Source organism: Pseudochaenichthys georgianus, chromosome 6 (assembly GCF_902827115.2).
Source record: "Pseudochaenichthys georgianus chromosome 6, fPseGeo1.2, whole genome shotgun sequence".
In the NCBI taxonomy this organism is placed as follows: Eukaryota; Metazoa; Chordata; class Actinopteri; order Perciformes; family Channichthyidae; genus Pseudochaenichthys; species Pseudochaenichthys georgianus.
In genome coordinates this window covers 38,022,960-38,039,291 of record NC_047508.1, presented here as the reverse complement: position 1 = coordinate 38,039,291, position 16,332 = coordinate 38,022,960, and positions in this window count along the sequence as shown.

Genomic DNA, 16,332 nt, shown 5'->3' with positions numbered 1-16,332 from the left:
CTCTATTCTGTATATTTTTCATAACATTTTGTCTTTTAGAAAATTGTTTTGCAATACATAATAAATCAGTTCCCTCTTTTTTCTGATGTGTGAGGTTGGAAATGACTTACTGAAGAAAAACACATATCTCAAGTCCTCTGGTCTACTTGGTCTAAAACAAATGCTAAGGGATTTGTTTCTCTCCCAAAGCCCATTTGGTGAGAGCTGTCACCGTTTCTTAATAGCAGCACAGCATTAATTAGGCCACCGTCTAGCTCTGTATTTACTTCACCTTTCATGTATTCAATGCTGACAATGATTGTATCGTTGGCTTAACACGAGCTGTTGTCAAATTCTGATGGCAGCCAGCCATTTATTACGACGGTCTAAGTCTTTGGGGATCGATACAAACTGTAGTCCGGGGTTCCTCTGGCGACTAGTGTCACAGCCCACAGCACAACACATCCCAGGCATATCCACAAACCTTATTATTCACGATGTGTCTTTCTCTGTTGCTTCCTCCGTGTTCTCTGTTGTTGTAATGACTTGCTGTGACCGGACACCAACATGGCGGCGCTAGAATACAGTGACGTCACGTGGTACCCATGAATAGTTTCATAGTCCAAGAATAGTTTCATACTCCAAGAATAGTTTCATACTCCATTAATCATGAAATGCCTAGGGAGGCTTATTTATACTATTTCTGCAGTAATTAAAAATACATTAAGAAAATGACTATTCTGTTATGTGACAAAAACGTAAATATGCTGCAAATAAGACATTTTTATCGGCTAGGGATTTTATTGTTTTGATCGCTATTGTTTGATTGCTATTGTACACATTTAGTACTGATAGAAGCCAATAATGTGTTCATGAGGAACGGGAAGCTGTGTGTGAATGTTAGCCTTAAGCTAATTTTTAACATCTCAATCGCTACCTCCCAAAGGTTTATTACTTTGGCCGAGAAAGGAAATACAATCTTCATTTCAACCGGAGAAACACGGGGGCACCAACCTCATTTCTGCCATCTCTAAACTCTCTGCCCCTTTGGGAGGGAAAGGACGAAATAGCTGGTTATCCATTACGTCAGTGTGTGCGTGCGTGCGTGCGTGCGTGTGTGTGTGTGTGTGTGTGTGTGTCAATGTGACTGGTGTTAAGATCTCTAGGTGTTAAAGAAATCGAAATCAAGGGAAACATATTGTAAATTGTGTAAATAGTTATAAACTACTTGCATTCAATGTCATGGCTTCCCAGGAACATGCCTTATTGATGCACACCTGGTGCAGATCATCTGTGATCTGCACCTCATGGTAACAAAGTAAAACGAAAGCCTCAAGCTGCTAACATCTCTGTTATTGTTGGAGGTTACTTTCATCTCATATTGAAAACCAATGTTATTTTAAACTTAATTTAGACTCTGTTTTCTTCTGCCGCTAATCACATACTGTATATCATTAGATTATATTCAACTTTATTGTCATTGCAAAGAGTAAAGTATTATGACAGCAATTGCAGTGAGCATCTAACCAGAGGTGCAAAAGAAGCAGTACATTGCAGATTGATGGCTAGTATAATATAAATTAAATTAAAAACCTTTATCCAGGTGAAATCCCATTCAGATCAATGATCTCTTTTTCAAGGGCGACCTGCAGATATGCATATGAAAGTGAAGTCTTAAATAATACTAGCACATTAATAGTTCACAATTTTTTTAAATATCCTTACATTACTTGCTTTCTTTAGACGTTGATATCCCTTTTGTTTAGATATTACATCTGGAGCTGAAGTCTGGAGGTGGTCAGCTTAGTTTACCATTACAAAGGGGAAACAGGTCTAGTGACGGGAGGCTGTGGCTCAGTGGAAGAGTGCTGGACTTCAATTCAATTCAAAACCTTTATTTATCCAGGTAAAATCCCATTGAGATCAATGATCTCTTTTTCAAGGGAGACCTGCAGCAGTAGGTTCCACAAGAAGACAAACAAACATAAACAACAGAACAACAGAAGGACAGCATACAGCAAAATGTACAGGGATTACAATTTACATATTTAACCACATACAGGTACCAACAGCATCTGATTGTGTAGCATCCAACCGAGCTTTAAAAACATGTAGTGGTACTAGCTTGGTAATTTCCCATTCTTTGTGCAGACTGTTCCATGTTAGTGGAGCTGCACATCTAAAAGCTCTCTTCCCTAAGACAGTCCTAGCACTTGGCACATTTAATAAAACCACAGCATGCGATCTCAGGCAATAAGTACTTTCAATTCGCCGAGAGATCAGGGAGCAGATATAAGATGGTAGTTTATCCAACATGGCTTTGTAAATGAAAAAGTACCAGTGACTGAGCCTCCGTACAGTAAGTAAGTAAGTAAGTGATGGCAAAACCGCCTTGGTATACAGGGTACAGTGATACGCAGCTTCTAACTTGCTCAGGTAATTGGCAGGTGCATTCATATAGATCAGATCACCATAGTCCAGCACAGGTCAAAAGGTCACAGTGACTAGCCTTTTCCTGGCCTCAAGCGAGAAACAGGACTTGTTCCTGTAGAAGAAACCTAGCCTAACCCTCAGCTTTTTAAGCAGGTTATTTACATGACATTTAAAAGTGAGACAATCATCAAGCCAGATACCCAGGTATTTGTAACAGGTAACCACTTCAAGTTGTATTCCTTGCGTAGTTACAATATCCAAAGCAGTCTCCGGTGTATTTTTAGCTTTAGCTTTAGAAAAGAGCATTAACTTGGTTTTCTCAACATTTAAAAGAAGCTTAAGCTCGGAACTTGGAATCAGGGGATATCAAGTTGGAGTCCCACTGCAGTCAGCATGTCGTTGTGTCCCTGAGCAAGACACTTCAAAGTGCTCCTGTGGGGATTGTCCACAGTACTGAATGTATGTAAGTCGCTTGGATAAAAGCGTCTAACAAGTGACATGTAATGTGAAGTTCTACCAAAAGTCCAAAGAAGATGGCGACGAATACCACTCAACCTCACTAGTTATATCTTGTTTGTTTCAGCCATACTTATCCAGTAATTGTAAAACAAAAATGTATGGTTCAAGGAGGACTTGTACCTTGTAACTTTTACTTGTTTACATAAATGTATATTTATATATAAATCCATATATCTTAACCAAATCAGGCCTAGGGTAACTGCTGTCTGTTTGAACCAGGCCCTAACACTTACCCTCTCTGGTTGAACCACTATACTGTAGTTAGGTTCTTCCGTAAAATATAAGATATATACGGTTTCACAAAGATCTGCTTATTGAAACGATACAAGGGGAAATAATATTTAGTGCACAATCATCATTTTCAGGGATAGGTTTTTCATCATGCGACGCTTTGATGACATTATAGCAGCTTAGCCGTACAGTAGGTCTAAGCACCGGTGCAGGAAGAGGAATATTAATGCTTACCGAGCACTGTGTCCTGGTGAGGCCTGTGCAGCATAGAGAAGATACAGCCGTGCACTTTGCCTCTGCACACAAGAGGATTTTATTATGTAATTCTACATCAAAGATCCCCGTTATGTCCTCAATGGTTGGAAATGCTGACATGTGGTAATGCATGTAAAGCCTGTATTAGCATAAACTGATGTGCAGTGAACACACGAAGATAGCATTCATTCACAAATCCATCTAAGCTCAAATTTCAGCGAGCACTTTGAAGATAAATAGTTTACTTGTCATTGCCATGTTGGAAGAAACTTCCTACTGAGTATAACATTTCCAAAACATTGAACAATGTTGTCGATTTAATGGAGTAGAAAACAAGGAGTGTCGTAACTGATAAAAACAATTTCATTAATCAGATGAAAAAAAGATTTAAGCAGATCAAATAAATAATAATAATAAAAATTGCATTGAACAATAGCTATAGCTTTTTTTTACAAAAGCAGGTTTGTCATGCGCGACATTATTGTGTTTTGTCTGTCTTCTCTAGTCAAACAGACAATGCTATTTATGTGCTCCTCTCAGCTTTAGTCAGTGTCCACTGAAACAGCAGTCATGCATATCAGGCAGAAACTGAAAGTGACCCCATTCCCGTTCTCCAAATCCCGCCGGGGCTGCCTGTCTTGGCCCGGTGAAAGGTCTGCAGGGCATCGCTCCGGTGAGTCTTTAAGTGACAGAATCTAATTCTCAGCACATCAGTCAACAGGGGCACAGGAGGAAACCCTGTGTGCGAGGGGGACTGGTGAGGGTCGCGCAATTAGCTGCAGAGGTCTGATTTTCTCTTTGCCTTCGTCCTCACAGCCTTTCCTCAACCTGGCAGTCGACTTCCGCGCGGGTCGGAGTTCATCTCTGTGAAATGTGTGCCAATGGGCTGTGAGCGTCTCCAGGGGAAGGCATGACGGCTGAGTGATACTGCAGGCTAGCCTTTACTCTGCAGCGTATGGTTCTTTTATACATTCCCCCTTTACACATCTAATTGTAGTCCAGGAGGAAATACGTTGTTGCTCGTCAAAGGAGTCATATCAGTAAAGAATAAAAAAAAGCATGTTAACATTAACTTTTTGAACTTATTGTTTTTTTTATATTTTGACCTTTATCTCTTTTTCGTTCTCACATGAAGCTATTATACTTCCTTTTTTTCAAAGCGCTATTTAAACAAGGTACTTTCTCGCTTATCAGACTTAAATTACATATAACCAACCACCAATCTTTTTATTTAACTCGCATCCCATTTATCTTCCAGGCCTGTAATATGTTATATACAGTTCTGAAAATACATAGTCTACAGACAATCCCTATTGTCCGAATTGACAATAGGGATTCATTTCATTTCATTTCAAACCTTTATTTAGACAGATAGGTCCCTTGAGATCATGGATCTCTTTTACAAGGGAGACCTGCATCAATTTAGTTCCACATGAAACATAAAAACAACATAAAAACAAACAATAGAGGACATCATATTTACATATTCACCAACACTTACAAACACCCATAGTGTCAGAAAGCATCTCGTGGAGATGTGCCTTAAAAACATTCAGAGAAATAAAATTGCTCAATTTCAATTGGATGCTGATTTGTAAAGAATTTTAGACACTTGTGATATTTTCACCTGGTATTACCATACAATTTGCATTTGTATAAGTTAAATAGATATACTTGAACAATTCAAAAGAGCACACCACAATCAGAATGTGTTTGTTTAGCCAGGTTTAGATGCTTAAGATAAATAGCTCAAATGTACCTGACCTCAGGGCCGGCCCGTAGCACTGGCGACAAGGCGGTCGCCTAGGGCGCCATATCTGGGAGGCGCTGCGCTGGTAGTTCTGGGAGGGAAAAAAAACATTTGTGACTGTTTGGCTCATCCTTATGTTCAGCCTTGATGTAACAACATTCATAATTAAGTCAAGGTAACACCCTTTTCACCCCGGTTACACTTTCCATCTGCCCTGTACGATGGGCGCTATAAGTGATGAAAGTGGGGGATGTGGACTTATCAGGCGCCCGCAGCTCACAGCCAAAGTACGAGCGAGCCTCCGAGCCAGCAAGAGAGAGAGAGAGAGGGTGCGCATCGGTACCGCGGATTGCTGTTGGATTGAGGCTGATAACTACAGCTCAGTGAGGTAAAGGACTCTGTTTAGATAGTTCACTTTAGTCTAAGTTATCTCAGTGGGTCTCAAACGGTTTGGTCACAATTTATGTAAACAAATACAAATCATAATCTCGCATAGGGCACCAAAATGTCTAGGACCGGCCCTGCCTGACCTCATGTCATGCTGCCTGTCCTAAAGCAGGGGTGATCAAAGAGGTCGGCGAACCTCACAGTATGCTATCAAGGCTACCAAAAGTAGCCGATAGATGCTTTTTGTTATTTTATTGCTTTCACCTTGTAAGTCTCAGACATTTGAGACATTCACACATTCTTTTCTGGGCAGAAGACGCTCCATGATCGACAACATCTAAAAAACATGAAACAATAACATTTAATAATACTAGGTAAAATGCTAAGGTATTTTAATCCAATTGAATTGTCTAGCTTTCTTACTATCTGTACATCGGGTGTATGTCATGGAAGACATCAACAGATATCCCGGGGGATCAAGGGTCCTAGGGAAAGGTCATTATGTCAAAAGAATAATCATTCAATATTAATATGTAAACATGGGTTTATCTAGTTTGGAAACAGATATGTTTATTGATCTTAATGTTATTTTTTACCAACAGGTTTTAGAAAAGTTAAACAAAGGATGGACACATGGGTGCACATACCCCGTTGTTGTTGCCTTTGATTTCTTCTTATTTTTCTAATTATGTTCTTTGTCATTTTTCATAATCGCTTCTCATAATTACCTATTAATTTACGGGCAAATTAGTTAATTACAAGTTGGCACATACTGTAGCACCAAACCACTTTTTTTCTTTTCTTTGTTGCAAAACCACATGAGGTGTGTTTGTAAGCTTATCACCCTACAGAGACTCGATTTGTTCCGTAGCAGCAAAATCATTTCCTCAAGAATAAAGACACAGTTGTTGCTGAACAGTGCATACATCATATATTCCTCTGCACAGATACTCTAGGTATTCGTTGTTATCTTTGGAAAGTTGCTGCAGTTTGTATGAGGTAATAACCTCTGAGGTCTGCTTTTGTCAAATAAATAATACTCTCCTTGGAGGCAAATAACTCCCTCCAGTGCTTCTGTGTCAAGTAGATACCTCAGACAGTGTAATCGCCTGACACAGGAGAAGTGGGAAACAGGTATAACTCGATCTGAATGCAGATACAATTGATAAAAGCTCCCCAATGAAAAGGTTTTGAGAGAAATAATTACACATCGGTCTCAAATTAATTGAATAGAAAACCTGCTTCCGTGTTGGCTCAGTCTTCAGAGGGAAATCACCTTGTTTCGGTGTAAACGCAACTCTTATCCCTGCAGCAGGCCTCCTTTGTTTCCAGACCTGTACACATTTAAAAAAATAGAGAAGATGGATTCATAACAATGATAAATGTGCACCCTCAGTTGCGATGAGATGTAGCGGGTGTGCAACAAACAAGCTTCTTGAGATCTGTCTCGGCCGGTATTAAAGCCTTCAAATGAATACAGATCAGAGGTTGGAACAGATCTGACAGGTGTCTAAAGAAGCAGCTGGGGCCAGCGTGTGCCTGCTGCTTCCTGTACGTCCATAAACAGCCATTACTCTGGCATACGGATGCAAAGAATTGTGGAAATATGTGAGCAGTAGCGCCTATAATATTCAACAAAAACTTCAAAATAGCTTGCTTTTTTTTGTCTTGGGTTATAACTGGTGATAATAACACATATGAAGGGTCACTATTATGCTTCTTAGAGTGTTACCTTTCCTGTAGGCCTCCTGCTAAAATCCCACGGTTCTCTTCCCACACCCCCCCCCCCCCCCTGACACGCCTGCATTAGACCCCTTCGTTTACTTCCGTAACTTAGTGACATGACTACGTAACAATAGTGCTTCTATTGACTAGCGCGCCAACACATTGTACGTAATAGGCTAAGGGGCAGGATCTCTAAGCAGCTGACCAATCACAACAGAGCCGGCCAAATCAGAGCAGACTGGACTCTTGTTTCACACAGAGGGTGCTAAGAAGAAGCACACAATACAAATATGACCAGCATAACATCTCCTCTTTAAATCAATTTGGAAGTTAACAGTGCACCTGAATAGACACACCTTGTAACAGGGCCCTCAAAGTTGAAAATAAAAACAAGCTTTCAGTCACAATCGATATCTGAGGAAATAACAAAGCCCCAAAGAGTATATTTAGCCACATGCAACCTAACATCTGTTGTGCTAACAGCTCGAGAGAGACTTGCTGCTCGCATTCCACCGTGTTCAACTTCAAATGGAAGCAATTACTCGACAGTTTGCTTTCTGGTGCACAAAGTGGTAAAAGACAACAGACCTTATCACATTCCCTCTTCTCCTCTAAAGCTGCAGAGGATAACTTTAGAGCAATTCTTTGAAAAGTTAATAAATAAATAAAAATCCTCCATGTCTGGTTCAATTGTATGCATGGGGTGAACCTATATGAATGTAATTAATTCTGAATCTTTTATGCACAATGCATGTCTGCTCGCTCAATCTAACTGTAAATAAAACATGCATCAGCTAATTTAATTTAAATCAAGCTTCATTTTACTTTGGAAGGTCCGTGTTGTTTCATTTTCATCAGGCACACCATGCAGGAAAATATACTATGCTTATTGAAACCACTTAGATGAGCTCATAGAAAGTCTATCCTGGGTATATCGGTTTTCTTGTCTTTTTTATTACTGCCGATTTTTATTCATATTTTATTCCTTTTTTCATTCCATTCCATTGCAATGTAAATACTGTTATATTTGACTATATTTGTATTATATTTGTTCTCGTTCCCTACCTGTGTTTTAATTCATGTTTTATTTTGATGTATGCACCATGACGTCAAGTCAAATTCCTCGTATCGGTAAACCTACCTGCTAATAAACCTGTTTCTGATTCTGATCATTGAAACACAAAAAGTAATTTCGAGTATATATATATATTTATTATTTTGCAGTTAGTTGTAACAATATGTAGCAACAATGTTTTTATTCAAATAAACATTAGCTGGCACATAATGGCTGGGGGGCGCCTCCCTAGGGAGGTGTTCCAGGCACGTCCAGCTGGGAGGAGACCAAGGGGGAGACCTAGGACCAGGTGGAGGGATTATATCTCTCCCTGGCCTGGGAGCGCCTTGGGACCCCCCAGTCAGAGCTGGTTGATGTCGCCAGGGAAAAGAAAGTTTGGGGCTCTCTGCTGGAACTGCTACCCCCGAGACCCGACCACGGATAAGCGGGAGAAGATGGATGGATGGATGGCTCACCCAGCTGTGTGTTTGCAGATGTCTCCTCACAGGCTCCTCTGAGGGCTACTGTGACCTATAGTACAGTTACCCAAATACCCTTCTCTGGCTGGCAGATGTGTCCACATGTTTCCACATACAAGTACAATTCAAGCTGCCGACTGTTCTCCGATGTATTGTGACACCCAAGTCCTTAAAGGTGGGGTCGGTAATTCACTTCAGAAACACTTTTTGTTATATTCCATGGAATGCTCTTAACATCCCGATAGCAATACATTAAATGCTTTGACAATAAATACATACAAATATTTCATCTGTGGAAGCCGTGGCGCTGTAAAAAGCACGACCAATCGGATTGGATGGCCTACCTGCCTGTAAGCCATCCATCTCGTGCACACACTTATCTCGTGCCCTAATAGAGTGCCAGAGTGACGCGTCCTAAAACCCGGAAGTAAGCTTCTTCCGGTTCCCTCAACAAAAAAGCAATGCCATTTCTCCTTAGGATTTTGGAAAATAGCTGGAAATAAGGTCTGTGGTCGACACACATTTAAGAGACGGATCACATTTTGTTCAGTCGAATAATCTCCACATGTCTATACCTACTTTTAGATGATATAGATGATCGATATATTTATGACCAAAATCCTATGGAGAAATTGCATTGCTTTTTTGTCACGGGAACCGGAAGAAGCTTACTTCCGGGTTTTAGGACGCGTCACTGTGGCACTCTATTGGTCATGTGCGCGGTCGTGTGTGTTGGAGGAGGGGCTCTGCAGGAAGTCTCAAGGAAGGGGAAGATTTTTTTCGGTTGTGTACTTTCAAATTCTAGCTTGCTCGAGCTGGTTTCTCCATTCTTACCCACACTCTAAAAACAAATGCCTTGGCTCGACAAAGAAAATCAACGCAACAGTTTGCATCGATGTTTATTGAGTTAAGACAACTTCTAATGAAATTGTCTTAAAGCAACAAAGTTATTTGAGTTAGGGGAGAAGGCTTTTCCTCTACAATCGGAGGTGTTTTTAATTACCACTTACTTAATAATTGGTAGCATAAACACAAGTTTTTAATTTGATTACTCCAAAAATTAAGTTGCTCCAAGTTGTTTTACCACATGATTTAAAAGGAATTTAAGGTTGTATGTACTTAATTACCATCATTGTGAACACACATTTTTAAGTTTACAACCATTTATAAATTAAGTTGCTCCAAATATATTGTATTCAATAGTTTTTTTTCTTAGCTTTTTCATGTTTTTGCCTTTAAAGAAAGAAATTAATTAATTCCACAACAAAAATGTTAGGCAATTCACTTTTTATTTTGAACTGCAGTTGTTTATTTCAACACATGATGTTTCAATCAGGAGCGACTTCATTTTGTTTGAACATTTATTGACACATGCCATACAGTATGATAAGGTGCATGAACACCTGCAATCACAGCTGACTGCAGGAGAGACGAGAACCATTTTATAGTTTGACTGCAGCACAGTGATTGGCTGCTGGAGAATGAGGTGAAATGTAATAGGTTAAAGAGAACGCCTGTGATGAGCTGGTTATATGCAGCTGCAGAGTGAATGTATTACACCAAGTCTTCCTGAAAGAACTTGCGCTGACCTTTATTTAAATCTTGAGAAAAAAGATAAATAACACAAATTGAAATTGCCCCACAAATAATAAATAAACACATTACTATGGGAAATGGGCACACAGCAATTTGCCTATACAGTGCGACTACAGGGCTATCTACTGTATTTGAATGACAAACGATGACACTCACCTTAAAATGTCCTTTGCATATTTCTATCTGTCTTAACTGTGGGAACTTGAAATCCTTAACTCAAGGTGTAGAACAATTAAGTTATCAAGCCAATTGCATTACTTACTACAACTTGAATTTTGTTTAAGTCAATTAACGCAGAAATCAGAGTTCAAATTACACACAATATTAAGTTGATGTAATTACCAACATTATTACGTCAACACAACTTATAAATTAATGTTTGCAACTTAAAATGTTTATCTAAATCAATTAACTCACATTTTTATCTTGCAACCATGCATTTAATTAAGTGGAGGTGAAAGGTCGCCTGAATTCGTTTTTAGAGTGTACCCTACCTTTAATTTACCCCCACACCAAATCATTTATCTTCTTTAAGTAGTCATAACATTTCTAAATAATTGTAGAAACAAAATCAGTAGGAGGACCATTTTCATTAGTCATTGCACATTTGTGGAGATGAAGTATGGATTATGTGAGAGTGACAAAAGCAACACCAATCATGAATCAGAATCATGACTGTGTTTATTTACTTCATTTTGACATTTTCATAAATGTTCTGGTAAGAATGGTGTTTTTGAAATGTTCAAACTCCAGTGGCTCTACTTAATCCTGTTATGCTCATGCTGGAATGTTGAGGCTTGAGTTACGAACTTGACACCTTCGTAGCACCATGGTGTGCTAGGTGCAACACACTTAACGTATAGCCCTGATTAAACACTGCGTTGTTTTTGTCGGTAGAGAGCAACAGATTCGACTGAGTTGTGTACGTGTGTCTGACAGGCACTTGGAAAGCCTCAAGGCACCACGCTTGTTGTGAAAACAGAAAGATAAGAAACAAAGTCAGGCTAAATCCCTGGTTGAAGAATGGAGAATATGAGTGTTTTTGTTTTTTGTTGTTTACACTGTCTAACTGCACTTTACAGTGTGCCGTCTTATTTCTTCCTTTTTCAAACTCTCCCTTGATGTCTTTCCAAAAAATATAAAACGAAGCTTTTGCTGACTACTTTAAACCTTTTTGTAAAACATATTAAAAAACATTAAACCAGACCTTAATATGTCTCCCTGAAGACATTATGTCACCAATTACTTTTGAAATAGGTCAAACTGCTCAATGAGAGACTCAAATGTGCTGTGCAGTATATCCGGCATCAGATGGTCAGCAATCTTTGTTGTTAGGCTCTTATCGCTGGAAAAAGGACGTGTTCAAGATTGTTATTTCTTGTACTTATGAGACAATAACTAAGTGATATGTGACCAAGTCTTTGTTGTACCTCATCGTCTTGTTTTAATCAAAACCTAGTGAACAAATGAGGTATTGCTGAAATCTGTTAATTCTGTCTTTTTGAAAATGCATAAAAATACATATTCACTTTGCTCTCATGAGTGACATGCATAGCTGCTGGTGTTAGGAACACGTTTTAAGTTACTTAAATAAGTCTGAAGGTCATACACATAATACACTAAAACCTGGAGATGGCCTGGGGCCTATACTACGAAGCTGGTTCAACCTAACCTGGATATGTTTGAGTTAGCCGGTTGGCCTAATCCAAAACATACGCGCTCTCGCTAAACGGTACTACGATGCTGGTTATCAAGTGGATCGCTCAAGCCAGCCGTGTCCTATCTAGTTAGGTGCGCGTTCACATGAAAGGGGTGGTATCTGGAGCATTCGACCAATCACAAACATGGAGAAGCGTACTGACAGCGCAGCGTCATACTTCCTGAATGAAAAGTGAACTTTAATACTAGTCAAAAATGAAGAAGTTAAACTTTAAACATCCATGACTTAAACACTTGATCCAGGATAAAAGCCACAGAGCTGCACCTGCAAGGTGAATACAGCTGGCAAAAGAAAAAGTGTTTGAATGCGTACATTAACAGGTTTATGATATCACTGCCCCGTCTAAAACACGAGTGTTTCGTCAACTTATGTGTTGCTTAAAATAATACTTCTGCATACAGTCTGTGACACTGTGAGTGTTGCACGGCCAGATACGGCTCAGCTGACTCAGATCAGGAGATATATGATACATTATGAAGTGATATGCCGCGGACTGTACTTAATGTACTCTGATCCGGTTACTTATGTTGTGGCCGATATTTAAGTAAGCTTTCTTAACGCTAATGTTATAACAGTCAGATTGCTCTGAAGATGGGGGTGATATTCTATTAATGTTCACGTTCACACAGTCGGTGATTTTTGCCGGCCGTCTTTCCTGCGACGGCAGTTTTTCTGTATTTCCTTTCTCCTGTAATATGACTTGATCGCTTTAAACTCCGCACACTGAGCTCTGATTGGTCAGCAGGCGGTGCTTTCACTGAGTTGAGCTCTTAGCCTGCAACCTAACCTGGTCCCGACCAGGTTAGCTGCTTAGCATATATTACCATGGAGATCTAGCCTGCTAAAAAGAGAACCAGCTTCGTAGGACCGGAAAGCCGGAGTTTTCCCTGAATTTAGCCGGCTAAGCGAAAATCCTGCTTCGCAGTATACCCCCCTGGTGTGCTGTCGAGACAATGACAAATACCATGGAGTCGTCGGCATAAAAACACACATTGCAATGTTTAGTTGAAAACGATATCTTTAAAGTCTTTATATATACAACAATATTTTTTTTCTCAACAGTCACAAAATGGTACAATACCAAAACCTATACTCAAGACAAATATAGTTAAACCCACACAACAAAAACAGAAAAACTAAAAACAAGGCAGCAGCAGTTACATTATAGTGTGGTAACCAAGTGTGAATATTTATTCTGCTACAGTATATTTACGGATGATACCACTTAACCATTCCTCTTGATGTAAGTTGCTATTGGGGACCAGCCCCTAACAACTCATTAAGTGTTCCTCTCAGCACATGGGTGTCAAACTCAATTTCATCGTGGGCCACATTAGCGTTATGGTTGCACTCAAAGGGCCGGTTACTTGTAACTATATAAATATATAATGTATATATAAAATAATGTATTATATTACATTATTGCCTCTGCATTGGATTATTATCGGATAGGGTAATAACTTCATCATTAACTACGTCTGGAAGCAGAAGTCCAGGGCAAATAAATGCAAGTCTCTTCAGTGCACATGTCACAAGAGGAAATGCATTGTGGGACATGTAGTTTATGGGCAACGTGATTCTGTAATGTAGCATGTAACCGTATATTAAACGTATTATATTATTTGCAAGCTCTTGCGGGGCCACATAAAGTGAAGTAGAGGGCCGGATTTGGCCCCCGCGCCTTGAGTTTGACACCCCTGCCTTAGCATGTGCGATAATCTCTCCAATTACAAAGTGACACCAGATTTTCAAACCATAATAAGAGATAGTGCTTTTTGGATTGTCTCAATACTATTGATCTTACCAGTTTACAGTAATTAGAAGGGCCTACAATTGATCTCTCTCTCTGTGGAATTTAAAATCAATGGAGATTTGTGTAAAATGACGGAAATGATGTATCACCGTAGCTGTCAATCACAACTTTCATTGTTTCATTATTCAGCTTTAAGTTTTTGCAAAAATAGCCTGCATCCGATCGAATGACAAAGGCAGGTTAAACCGTTGAGAGGACTATTAGGACACAATAATATTCCCTTTGTTGCTAACCGTATTAACCCTACTAACCGTATTAACCCTACTAACCCTAACCACATGTGCTATCATATATTCAACTGTTTGAAACAATGTTCTCGTTGACAAACTTTACTTGATGTTAACCCTCTATTTTGTCGACAAAAATCCTGATATTGTGAGAGATTTTTTCAAAAGGGAAGTCAAAATATGGAAAGTTGTTGATCGCTCTTACATTTTCTATAAATGAACTAAAGTGATGCCTCTGTGATTTGATGCTATTCAAAAGAACGCTTCCATAACTAAGAGAGATGATCACACTGTGGCTGGGAATGCAGATATATAGTGCAAATAAAATGGGCTATACAGCTATCAGTTATAATCAGATCAGGAGAGTATTTGTGTCAGAGCTGTTAACGTCCAGCATTTGAGATGAGAAACCGCCTGCCTTCACCATTACCCAGCATCATCATCATCATCACCGTCGTGCTCAATATCATTTCTTTCCATAAGAAGCTCCTTCCATCAGGACAGAAATGGATCATAGCGTCAACACATTTTGATTTAGCATAAACAGAACGACAAAAACATATGAATATGTGAAAAATGCAGTTTATTTACGATAGATAGATGCGGGAGCCTCATTTTATGGATTTGCATTGGCATGTCGAACTGTCAAAAGCTCTACAATTGTTGCATATTGACATTCAATCCAAACTAGATACATATTCCCATGTCTTATGTAATGCCTTGGTGGAAAAACATTGTGGCGTGAGAAATGAGCATTTGCATTGATGTCTTACTTTCAGCTCGATGATTAGATGGTAATCTAGTTTCTGTTTGGGCTGCTCTCGTGTAATTATGGGGTCTTATTGACTGCTGTCTCTCTACATGTTTTCCATCAACAATGTTTGTTTATGCTCATCCATATTAAAAGGAATCCTATGCATGTCAACAGGACTGATCCCCCGAGATCAATATTTAGAATTCAATAAATTAAAAATGTTGATGGGCTCACCCGCCTGATACTTGTCTGTGCTTCTTAAAGAGCTGCTCAGCATTGTTTTAATATACATGAACATCTGCTGATGTTTTGTGCTGTTCTGTGTTCGATGTGATTCGTTCGGCTCCCATCTGTTTACAGTGAACATTGCATTTCTTGTTTTCTAACTAATTCACTTAAAGGTGGGGTAGGTAAGTTTCAGAAACCGGCTTGAGATACAATTTTTGTTATATTCCATGGAATGCTCTTAACATCCCGATAGCAATGAATATCTGAAGTGCTTTGACAAAAAATCCATAAGAAAATGTCATCTGTAGAAGCCGTAATACTGTAAAAAGTACAAAAATGGCCCACCTGCCTGTCAGCCTTCCATCGGGCAACAAAGTTATCTCGTGCCCTCATTGGTCATGTGCGCGTTCGTGTGTGTTGGAGGAGGGGCTCTGTGAGGAAGTGGCAGATTTTCTCCGGCTGTGTATTTTCAAATTCTAGCGATCTCGAGCCGGTTTCTCAAACTTACCTACCCCACCTTTAAACAATGGCTTTTCTAAAGCAAACTGTCTTGAAACCACTTGAACAATTGGAAATGATTTGCTGGTTCATTTTTACACTCAATGCCACCGTATTTTTATTTGGGATTTGTACAATATGCACATGGCAGCAAGGTTAAGGATAGGGAAGGATGTCCGTTATGGCAAACTAACTTATGGTTGAAATATGGTAAGAGTATAACTACACTAAGTAGGCTACTGTTAGGAAAATATTGTGGTAACTATTAATAAAAAAAGGTAGATGTCAATTGCAGGCCTTTGATTGGAAGTTACCCTCTTTGTTTAAGTCTGACATGCTTGATAATACATCCAAAACCATGACCACACCTTCCTTACTTTTCACCTTCTGCATTGGCACGTTTGCATCTGACATCAATTTCAAAATTGTCTGTGATGTCTTGCAAAAACTAGAACATCCTTACTATATAACTACACAGTGTTCTTATGACAGAACTTGTCAACTCAACTCATTAGCCTCAGATTTAGTTTCATTACTCATAAAAGGGTATTTTAGTTATTTATCTTCCCTTACTAATCACCTGCCCCGCGGCTCTGGCATCGGCCAGAGTGTTTTGAGGCCAGTTTTCAGCCAGATTTGTTGTCAGATCATCTGTTTTGTATTGCTGATGTAGTGTTTGAGCCA